Here is a 12,742-nt window from a genome sequence, read left to right on the forward strand (position 1 = left end):
TCCGCTAAAGAAAATAGTCCGTCCCGTCTCTACGGTTAGAATCCTGTGTCCATAGCAACGCTCTTTTTTTTTAATGGCAACGGTGTGTTATACTTAGCAGTGGTCTGATATCAAGAAATAACTACATTAGAATTCAACCAAGCCATGTAATAAAGCACAATAATCCGAGCAAGAGACGCTGTTTCCAACTTCAAGGCGGCTTATGTGTGTACGCACCGAAACCGACCGCAACTAGACAATCAAATTATACTTTAGGCTTCGTGTGCGCGTTTAACCATCAAATACACAACAAAATATGTCAAAATGACCGGATTGGAGAGTATTCACTTAAACACAGTTCATATCTTAAATTGGTGTAAATAGTTTGGAGAAAAGGGGAGAATGGTATTATTTGATCTGCATTCAGTCTAATAAACCTTCTGACGATTGCACCATTAATGTGAATCAAACAAAAGGAAAGGAGAAAATACTCACAGCCCTTGAATGAATAACTTTGTCTTGATGATTTGTCTTAATGCTTACCCTCACTTTTGTCTATCTGCATTCTTTTAATTTATTCAAATAGAACAATGTAAAAAATAAAATAAAATAAAAAGTCAGTTAAACTGGAGATCTATTTAAAGTATAAAAACAAAGAAATTAGTTCATTGTGTTTTTAAACTTTATACATGTAGCATATGCTTTTCAAATTTTTTTTTTTTTAAGTTTAAGTTAAGCTACCAGTTTAAAAAATCCAATTGGGTATAAATTTGTTATAATAATACTAATATAATTTGTCTCTTAGTTAAGCTTTATTGAACATTCAGTTGCCATTTAAATTCAGATTCAAGGTCAGATTCCTGTTCTGGTTTTGGCCAGACTCATCTCAGACTCTATTATGGACTCTGTCTTGAGTGCAACTCGTAGCTTTTTTGACTCGTCTCAACTGACTCGAAAAATAGACTCGGACTCAACTAAGGTGGACAACACTAACTCCATTATAACATTAATATCAAGTGGCCAAGGCTGATCAACATCATAATGCATCATATCGTTTGCTGCTTGGCTTACTGATTCCAATATTCTCATTCAACAAGCAAGCAAACAAAATTAAAAAAATTGACCAAACCATTTTCCCTTCTACAGTGAGATTTTTGCTAACACTGACACTAGAATATGTTGAGGTAGTGAATAAAAATAAGTTGGTGTTAAACTTAAATGACATGGGGGGGAAATGCTGTGTACCTTTAATTGCTTCAAAAGTTTGAGTCGTCTCCAGAGGCAGTTTCTGCTTCTTCCCCTTCCCCTTCATATTGAATTTTGCCATCAGCCAGTTGGTAAAGAGCCTGAAGAAACAAATTCACCATTTAGAAATGACATGTGTGTGGTAATCTACAGGAACTGTAGCATGGGTGAGAGTGCCAAGAGTGGATTAAAGAGATGGGGGCTTAGGACACTGTTGTTGCACATACACACACACACACACACACACACACACACACACACACACACACACACACACACACACACACACACACAGTATATTGCTTTAAATTTATTAGGATATAGTTAACAATATAATCCTAATATAAATGAAAGTCAAAAGCACCTTTTGAGTACACAGTCATACCTGGAAACAAATCCTGTTCAAATAGGCTATATGGGCCATTCTACAGAATTTGTTTAAAGTTAAACACATTTTTATGCATGCAAATTGTATAATGTCCAAGGTAAACATTTCTAGTAATTGTGCAGTTAATTATCATACTGTATTTTCAGAAAGGTTTGGAATATTTATCCTCTCCCCAAATGTGTCACTAATAAAACACAATAATACATAATTAAAATTCATCCATTTCAAAATCAGCTTTCTGTACAAATAACATTAAAGACAACTCATGCATTCATCATCTCTACTTGCAATCCAGCACTTCTGATGTCTTAACAACAGTTTTCTTCTTGCAGTTTTTCTAGACTCATATAAATACATTATAGTCTAAAGTATATTATTCCATATTAGAACTTTATATACCTCAGCTTCTTCTCATCAATTACAATATTCAATGGTTATCAATGAATAAAGTTATATTTGTTCTAGATATAATAACTGTATATCTACCAGTATGTTGTACATGCCATGTTCCTCCGGGCCTCTGAAAGGTCGTGTAAGGGTCAGTCTGCTGTATATCATGTTGAGATGTACTGGTATCTCAAGTCTCTAGTTCTCTGCGTTTATGTTATTAGACACCCATTGCTTTATACAGTACTCTTAATTTCCTCTGGCTCACCATTTTCCATTCTTTCCATTCATTTTTGATGTTTTCTAAGAATGGAAATGGTGGCATACAGTCACAATAGGGTCAGACAATAATCTGCTTATCCCTTGGTTTATATTATTTATTCTAATATTACTGTCCCATGTCTGATTCAAATATGCCCATCCTGCATATATGCTTGGACTCATTCCTCCAAAATACCTTTTCCTCTGCCAAATTATCAATAAAATCCCATGTTATTTTTGTATGCTTGTTATGGCATATCTTTTGTCTTATACAATACTCTGGAATTTCTTTAGAAATCTCCCAGGTAATTATCACTTCATCGTTTTTACTTCATCTTATCAAGACTAAAGGTATATGATAATATTTTACCCATTCTGTATTATTTACTGTACTCTTACTATAATGCCCTAATTATGAGCCTTTTACCAGACCCTTGATTTTGATTGGAATTATTTCCCCATACTTGTGCATTGCTATATCTTCCAGCACATCACACAGTCTAAACTGTATTATCATCTGACTAGTTACTGTATTATTCTCTGTTATCTCTCTGTCTTTGAGTCTTAATTCCATTTTCATCTGAAAATGTTAGCCTTAAACACTCATCTTTGTACTTGTTTTTGCATTATAGTTATTTTCACATTTCCAATTTCACACACATATACTGTATAGCCTATCCAATTCATCTCTCTAGCTTTTCAAGTTTGATTTCAAACTTGATTGCTTAACTCTTTTAATAACTTAATACTACACATTATATGTAATTTACCATTGTATCTCGTTTTATCACATTCATTACAATTGTCATTTAGACATTTTTCCCAAAACGTATCTGTTTTAATACTTACTTAATGAAACTTTTTCTTTACTGAATACTTTTCACCTCCTAAAGTTATTCCAGCTTTTTATTGGATTCACTATACCATTTAAATAGGAATTGGATTTCTTAATTTCTGCAAAGTTTTATATTTCTCTTGTATATTACTCCTTGCAATCTTCATTAAATGTCTAACATTTACTTTTTACTTTTCCACCTATCATAATGATTCTTTAGGTTCTAAATCAAATGTTTTTTCTTTTAGCTTTTCCATATCAATCTCTTTGTCTATCACAAAGGTTGCATCCTTTTTGTAGCCAGGATCTATATGTCTCACTTTTTTTTTTTTTTCAGTGTCCTGGTTTATTGTAGTCAGATTCTTATTAAAAATTCGACAACAACCCAGAACACCACCATGACTACTGCTATGTTCATCAATGTTACCACAATAATTGACTTAAACAAGCCTTTCTCTTATCACTGTGTTATTCTGGGACACCTCTGTTAGCCCAACATCTCGATTCAGACTCTATTTCCTGAAAGATAGAACATAAAGTTGAGCACTCTGTATAAGACATCTCTTGGTCATTAATCATTCGGCTTCTTCTTAAACACTTTTCAGTATTTGCTTCTGAAGTTCCAAGTTCTTAAAATGCCAAGTTCTTGGTTTATGTGTTAGAGGATTTTTCTCTTTAAATTAGGCTTTATTCCCCTTCTAAAAATCCACCAACACATATTCCCCTTCTGTCAAGGGTCTTCTTAATTCGTATACTTACGGTGTCAGATATCCAAGCCATTGCCAACAAATTTACATTATTTGCTTACAGCCTCATTTACTTGCTCTGCCATGTCAGTCTCTTTTCTTATTTAACTTTGTATCCTATATGACCCATGCTATTGAACACTTTTATTCACGTTCAACTTTGCTTTACAGACAACAGACTTCAAAGCACAACAGACTTCACCTCTCTCCTAGCCTCTTTCGATCTCAAACGACTCATCACTCATGAGTCAAACGACTCATCACCACAGGTGCAGAACATCACCTGCAGCTCAACCTGGCAAAGACTGAGCTTCTCGTCCTCCCTGCCAATCCGTCTCTACAGCACGACTTCACCATCCAGCTAGAGTCATCATTAATCACCCCATCAAGATCGGTCAGAAATCTTGGAGTAACGTTTGATGACCAGCTGACCTTCACAGATCACATTTCAAAGACAGCTCGATCATGCAGGTTTGCACTGCACAACATCAGGAAGATCAGGCCTTTCCTAACTGAGCATGCAACACAACTTATCGTCCAGGCCCTGGTCATCTCTAGGCTTGACTACTGCAATGCTCTTCTGGCTGGACTCCCAGCATGTGCGACCAAACCCCTACAGATGATCCAGAATGCTGCAGCTCGTCTTGTCTTCAACGAGCCCAAGAGGGCCCACGTCACTCCTCTGTTCATCTCTCTACACTGGCTACCTCTAGCTGCTCGCATCAAGTTCAAGGCATTGACGCTTGCTTACAGAACTATCACAGGCTCAGCTCCCTCCTACTTTCACTCACTCCTACGAGTCTACATCCCTACCAGACACCTACGATCGGTCAACGAGCGACGTCTCGTGGTTCCATCACAGAAAGCCACAAAATCACTTTCCAGAACATTCTCATTCACAGTTCCATGCTGGTGGAACGCTCTCCCCACCCTCATCCGGAATGCAGAATCCCTGACAACATTCAAAAGACAGCTGAAAACCAATCTCTTCCGTGAGCACTTAACCTTATAGAAAAAAAAAAAAAAAATGTCCTTTCCCTTTGAAACATCACTTATCAGGCTTATGCTACTCTGAATAATACCTGAACTCCGTATTTTGAGCACTTCTTGCGTTGTTGTTGCTTTTGCCTCTTTATGATGACTCGCTGTATTTTGTCCTAATTTGTAAGTCGCTTTGGACAAAGGCGTCTGCTAAATGACTAAATGTAAATGTAAATGTAAATGTAAATGTAAATGCTTTAACTTTGCTCCGTCCAGAGACACGCTATCAGTAGTTTTATTACCCCGTAAATCTGCATTCTTGCTGTCTCACACACACACACAAGCACGCTAGAATGAGTTTGTTCTGTTCCATTATAGGATCTTTAACGCCGTTATCACAAATATTGGTAAGAAACCTCTCTCTTTATATCATTTCACTCTTATTAATTATAAGAGCATGTTAGAAGTAATTTATACTCTTTCTTTCTTTCTTTTTTTTTCTTGGTCTTTAATTAGTTATTTTACACCGTTGGTAAGATACAATGTCTTTGTCTTTAATGGTAATTCTACCTTCCTTCCTCTCTTATTCCAATAATTCAATTCTTCCTACTCCAAAGCTCATTTTCTCTAACCGTACTGTATGTTTATCAACTTTTTCTTTTTGTTAAATACGTTATCTTTCTTAGTAATTAAATCCTTAATAGGTTTAGTTGATAATAATATGTTTAATTTACATTACGCCTTTTCCACGCTCAAGGACTCTTTACAATAACAGTATCTGACGTTTGTCATTGTATTGTTTATTTTTTCTCTTTATCTTTTCAAATTACATTAGTTAAGTTATTACAATTTAATGACTCCTCAATCTTTTCATCCCATCTTATGTCCTTATGTTTTGCTCTAAAGAAACTTCTCACTGCACATTTTCCAATTACATGACTTTCTGGTGTATACCGCCAAGCTTTGTGCAAAACAGTTTGTTTTCCAGATAAACTCTACCTTTCCTCTGACAAAGTATATTATATTATCAACCCTCATATTCTTGGGTCTAAACTGTCAGTAACTCCTCTATTGCTTTTACAAAGGTATTTACAATAGTGTCTTTTACGGTGTTTGCTCAACGTCTACTGCTACTAATTTATTTTCTCATTTTTACCTAGGATTTAAGATCTAGCCATTTTCAATCAACACCCTTGGTTGATACTTCTGGTGTGATTCTAACATAATCACTTATAATTTTTTGTCTTCCCCTGTTAATATAATGATCTATATTATCATTTTTAGGTTTACAAAATATTTCCTATCATTGTATATTTTCGTAATACAACTGTCTCATTTTCTTTCATTTTAATTCTTCTCTTTATTCTTGTTAATTTATCTACTTCTTTATTTCTTAAAGCTATCTCTGTGTTTTACTTTGAATGTCAGTACTGATGAATCACTGTTAGGTCCAAATTCCTAATAGATAATACGTTTCTTCCATAAGTCACTTTGTTCAACAGGTTTTCTATAAAATTTAACGAACCTGTTCTATCTCCAAATGTCCACGTTTTCATTTATACTTGTCTTAACCTTTTTGCTATCCGTTATAATAATAACTTGTGTAGCTTTTATTTCTTTTAGTATTTCTAGTGCTTTTAATACAGCTATAACTTTTACATATTGAATAGTACTCAGGACTAAGCCCCTGTCTCTTATTTCTTTATCCTTTTTATGTTTTATATACGCCCAGTAAGCATTATACTCTTCAAGAGTTTTTGATCTATCTGTATATACTATCGTACCTCTAAATACATTTATATTTCTTCTGTCACATTTTACGCTCTTTATTTAATATCCTCACATTTGGATCTAAGAGTGTATTATCCTATACTTGCTCAAATAATTTTGGGTTTTTGCTTTTTATACTTATCTTCAACTTAATGCCCCTTTATTGTTTTATTGGTATTATTTAGTCTATTCTAGTTCTATTCTATTTTATTCTATTCCTTTATTTATTTATTTTATTTTCTTGCAATACCTGGTAGTTCTGCATCTCTTTTACTCATATTTGCTAATTTTTTCTCTACAGAAATTAATTTATTTTGGGGATTTTCCCATCTTAAACAATTAACACTTTAACACGCTCTAATATACATATTGGTATATTGTTTTCCTTATTCCTTGCTATAAATTAGTAACCAATTAAATCCATCTATATACTGTAGATCAACCTCTCCTCATCTCTCCCTTCTAGGAGCTAAAAATAGCTTTTTTCACTCTAGAAGTATTTTTTTCTGCCTCTTCACTACGATACAACGTATTGCCTTTTATTGTAGCATGCATTAGTCTAGCTTTCTGACTAAATTCAGGAATTATATCTCTCATATAATTCATAAGCCCCTTTACCTCTTTTTGTATCTTTCTAATGTTCTCTGGGGTTCTTAGACATGTTATCCGCTCTTTCATTAATTTATTAATTATTTCGTTTCTTACAGAGACCTCAGATCCTAAATGAACCATATCTGCCATTACTACACTTTGTTTATTTATTTATTTAATTTTAATCCAGCCCTGGTAAGCCAATTAACTTAAAGCCTTTCTTTCACGGTTTCAATATGCTCTTTTTCCTTCTTTATAACTAATATTTAATTAATATAAACTTCCACAGGTAATTCTTTAATGGATATACTGCTGAGGAATTTATCTATCCCTTTGGTAATCTCTGATATACTTATTGTTGGTTATTTTTAGTAAATTAAGTATTTTCTTGACTAATCTCTGTTAATGGAATTGATAAAAAATCATTAGCCAAATCCAATTTTAAGAGAAATTTACCATTCCTCGATTGTTCAATCGTATTACTAGCATTAATACCATAATGCTTATTCTAATTAGTGCTTTATAATTTGTTACTTGTAAAAGTCTCATCTAATTTTGGTGCTTATTGTACAGGACTTTTTGTCATTACATAAGTAATTTCCTTAACTCCTTGCTCTAATAACTCTTGTATTGCCTTATTTAATTTTTCTTTATCCATCATATTAATTAGATATTATCTTTTTAATTTATGTATCTTACTCAGTTTTTTATGAGTATATGCTTCACTAATTACTAATAAACTTTATTCCATTTTCATTTATATTCTTGTTCAATATTTACTTTTAATCTCAAGACTTTCTTTAAGTCTCTTCCTTCATGCAAATTATCTGCACTCTCCATTATTTTAATGCTGAATTCTTCTCTCCTACTCATTCATTTATTTTCTTTTTTTCTTAATAAAGATATTCTCTGTAAATTGCATTGGCTCTGTTGTTGAGGATACCTGAGAAACTTCGTCTAAAATAGATTCTATTTTTCATTAACAAAGGTGTTTCCATCTTTTTTAATGATTATTATACCATTAGATTATGTTATCTTTAATCTAACCTTTAATACCATATCTTTAAAATTCAATTTAATTATACCTTTTGGTCACAAATGTTTCTTTTTAATATGCTAAGCATTTTTCAATGTATCCTGTCCTTCTTTTTATCTATTGCTCTTTTTATTCATCAAGCTTTATTTTATTTTTTAATGATGTTTTTATTCTGCTTACATCTTTTTATTTTCGAGTTTTCTATTTTACTCATTACCTGACTTCTTTGTTTTAGGGTTATCTCTTTCAATTTATCATTAGATATAACTTGTCTATTGTACACCATTTTCATCCTCACAAATTCCTGTATTATTTTCTGTCAGGCCTTTATATTCTATTCTTCTGTTTCCAGTCAAGTCAAGTTACCTTCATTCATTTAGTGCTTTTAACAATGTAGATTGTTCCAAATCGTCTTTACAGTGACAACAGGGAATTAAAATATACTAAGCCCCGGTTTCACAGACAGGGCTTAGATTAAGCCAGGATTAGGCCTTAGTTAAATTAGGATATTTAAGTAGTTTTTATAGACGTACCTTAGAAAAAGCATTACTGATGTGCAACTTGAGACAAAACAATTGCACTGACATATTTTAAGACATGTCAGTGCAAGTTGCTTTCAGTTAAAACAGCTCAAACATGCATTTTAGTCTGAGACTAGGCTTAAGCCTTGTCTGTGAAACCGGGCATAAGTGTTTTAAGTAGGCTATACTAAACTCATTTCCATCTCTCCGTTTCACTTGAAAACAAGTATTATATGTCATTTCTTCATCCATCTTGACACATTGTGCTATGAAAGGATTCATTTTTGTTTCTATCTTAATTTATTCTGTTTTCCTCACTATTCTCACATGCTGATAGCTTAAATCATACTCAGCTATATTTTCCTCTATTTGTTTTTTAGTTACAGTATTCAGGATCATTTCAAATTGATCAACCTTGTTATTTTCCGACCTACTTCTCTTAGTAACCTTACTCTATTTGTTATAGGTATTTCATCCTGTATTGATAACCATACACTTAATAGTGGAATTTGGTCTTTAGATGCATTAACTAATATCTCATTGCAAATATTTCTCCTTTGTCCCTGTTAAACTTCTCATTTTGTCAATAGCTTCTAGTTTGTTTATAGCTATACCAAATTAATCAATGTTAATTGCTTCTCAACTTAAATTCACATCTTCAGCTGTTTTAATGATACAATCTCTATAAGCGCTGTGGTCTTCTCTTAACCATTTTAATCTGTTTTCTGGCCACATCTGTTACGGCTCCAATAATTTTTCTTCTTCACTTTTCTTCGGGTTCCTAAACTCCAGTTGTCCGACTGGATTCCTCTCCTAACAGAAGTCAAAGGTCCCCTTCTATCATCCTTTCTCTGCTTTGCTTCTACACTCTTCTAGTTCTCAGATATCTCTGAGTTTAAGAGCTTTATTGCTTGCTGACTTTTTCCTTGTTTCCAGCATTCTTTTTAGTGTCTTTACTTCTAGTGTTTAATGGTTTTATAATTTTTTATATTTCTCTCACTATTCTTCTCTTAAATTCATACTTAAAATATGATTGTATCATATTATTCTGTTCTCCTGACTTTCACAATCCCTTTTCTTTAACTATTTTTTGAAGCCGGATGTATTCGGCTGTTTCTCTTGCTCATAAGTCAAGTCTATGTCAGGAACTATCTTCTTTTCCCAGTTTCTTATCAGCGCTCTTTTCATTGCAAATATTTCTATGTATTTCCTTTAACTCCTAGTTTTGAATTCTTTAGTTCTTCTTTTCAACTGCAATTTATCTATTTATTTTTTTTTTCCCATAGTCTTTTTCATTTCCATAACTTTGTTTCACTATTTTCACTTTCTGTATTAACTATTGATGAATATAACTCATCATTTTCCTGCTCTCCGTCTGAGCCGTTTTCAAACTCCCTAGACCTCTGTCTATCTCTCTATAACTTAGAGACTGCTATTACGGCAGTCATTGTTGTTACTCTTATTTTATTATACGCTTGCTTAAACTCCTCTCTATGAGTTTAAAATCCTCTTTTGAATTCTCTATTATTCCTGTTATTAATCACAACTTTTACTGAATGTTTAAACTATCCTGTCCCCATTAAGGTTAAATTAATTATTATAACCTTTCCACTAATTTCATTTTGAATTGAGGACTACATTATTAATTCAGCTTTTGATCCAGAGCATTTAGTAGTACATATTCTCGTTCTACAATCTGCCATCACAGCTTAAACTACACAATTCCAGTGAGGTACACCAGAATATTCTTACTGTCCCCAGGGATTTAACACCTGTGCTCCTAACAGGTTAAAACTGCACTGCAGTCACTTTAATTATCATTCGTTTGTTTCTATTTAAAGACAACCATTCCCTGTATAGCCTTTACTTTAGACCATAACATATATATTTCTACTTTTTCCAATTTGTAATTCCTTATTTATTGTTTGTTTTTGTTTTTTCCCGGTATTTTGTCTAATTTAGTATAATGTATTGTTATTGTTCCTGTTTTTGGTATTTTTGACAATATACCTTCTATTTCTTCGTTTTTACACTGTATATATTCAGAACTATTTCTATCACTCTCTAATTCTTGTGTCCACCGTATTACTGAGGTGGCTACCTCTGTCTCATTAAATTTTCCTTCACTCAATTGGTCTCTGGATGGAAACCAAAGCACAAACAAATCATTATCTATTTCTATTGCTGATGTATTCGCTCTCAACGCTTCTCCTTCCCATTCAAGTACTCTTTTATAACCAAAAGTATATACTCTATTATGGGTTTTTTGCTGTCCTCTCCATCCAACAACGTGCACTTTGTTAGATGGTTTATACAGCTCACACTAAATCTTTCTCTTATTTAGATTTAGTCTATCTCTACTAAACTTACTCAAACTTCCTTAAGTTTGTTACTATAATTCTTATTTGAATTATTTTCTCTATTTATTTTACAGAGTTTCTATATTTAGGCCTATTATTACACACTTTATCGTAGAGATTTTTAGTAGTGCGTGCATGCACTTAGCTCTTCTATGAGCTTAAATAATTCTTCTATGAATTATATTAGTATATTGGATATTCTTTTTTCCTATATACATCTCATTATATGAGATTATTACACTACTATTTATACAATCCTTTTATTGGATTGTTTCAATAATTGTAATTTGAATTATTATTTTTATCGAGCTTTAGGATTTAGGATTTCTCTCTTTTTCTAATTAACTCTATGTAAGATTTCACTTTCAACCATGTAATTTATACAGCGGTCCTAGTGTCTATCCAACCCCTCTGGGTTGTCTTAATATTTCACTATTCTCCACTACAAGTACGCGAGGATCACTCGTATTAACTTGAATGAAGAATCTGGCTCTGTATTAAGGAGGCTTCCCTCCCCTTCACAGAAACCCTGTCTCTTCGGCTGTCCTAGCCTCTCTGAGACCTGCCGTATAAGATTTATCTCACATCTTTATCGGCTAAATAAACCTCCACAGCTCTTTTTTGCTTTTAGGGTTTATTATTCTCATTCGTTCACTCAACCCTTTTTAGGTTGTTTAAATAATTCATTTTTTAGAGTTATTCTTAGTCTAATCGAGTCTTTTAGGATTTATTTTTCTTTCCTATTTAGCTCTACACTCTCGTGTATATTACACGACTATCTTAGTTTTTTGAGCAATTGATCACCGATCTTGGCCAGGGATCGATAATCAATCTGCCCCTTTCACGTTGGGCGCCATGTTTTGTGGTGCTTAATTTAACCCCTTGTTTGGGTCTTAAATATAGACACCTTCTACCTTATTTTGATTATTCTCAGGTTAGGTAAAGTCAATCAAATTCGTTCTAAACAATAAGTATATAAATTTCCATACTTACAATTCAGTCGAAAGACTGCTCCGTGGTTTAGTTCAGCTCAATATTTAGTAAAACAGAAACTTAAGGCAGGCGAGCTTCTTAATTTCAATTATATGTATTTTTTTTTATTATATACAGGTTAACTAGTTTACATAAACGGTATTAATATATAAAATAAAAATAAAAGTAAATCAAAACCAAATAATTTGCAAGCTTTCATCTTCATGAGGCGCAATGGCAAGGCATCTAACACCGGAGAGGCCGTCCTTGGTGAACCAGCGTCTGACTTTGACATTCCTTACAATACTTTTTATAGTCCACACGCCCTCCGCACAGATTCAGTCCTTTACAGACAATCTGTCCAATCCGAAGTCTTGAACTGTCCTCAGTTCTGGAAACCCCCTTGCAAACTCCATATATAAAGCTCTTTCCTTTGTTCTCCTTTGCTTGCTGCTCTGGACCCTCTGCCTTTCTCCTGCGTCTCATGCTCCTCATCTAACGGGTAATGCTTGCCATTTCTACTTTGCTAAGATACATGCTTTCTACTGCTTAGTGTTATTTCTATCTACCATATGCTATTCTTTCCATTGATTAAATGCTTAAACATGAGTACATTATTATCGTTTCCTGCATGCATTATTACAATAAAAACTATCACAAAACAAGTTGC

The 12,742-nt window shown here is 33.3% G+C and overlaps 1 protein-coding gene across 2 annotated transcripts in view; it reads right to left on the reverse strand.

The window, feature by feature from the left end:
• LOC309482911 (hydroperoxide isomerase ALOXE3-like) overlaps positions 1-12,436 on the reverse strand; it is a 61,353-nt gene extending 48,917 nt beyond the window's left edge. The window contains exons 1-2 of one of the 2 annotated variants that reach the window (XM_082148515.1): positions 12,094-12,436; positions 1,225-1,325 (exon numbers count right to left, since the gene is read on the reverse strand). The gene's annotated coding sequence lies outside the window, so the exon portion shown is untranslated. Of the gene's footprint in view, positions 1-1,224; positions 1,417-12,093 lie in introns of those variants that run through there. The other variant, XM_082148516.1, reaches the window with a different exon arrangement.
• Between the last annotated feature and the right edge of the window lie 306 nt (positions 12,437-12,742).

The sequence above is a fragment of the Leuciscus leuciscus genome (assembly GCF_965113295.1).
Source record: "Leuciscus leuciscus genome assembly, chromosome: 2".
Taxonomy (NCBI): Eukaryota; Metazoa; Chordata; class Actinopteri; order Cypriniformes; family Leuciscidae; genus Leuciscus; species Leuciscus leuciscus.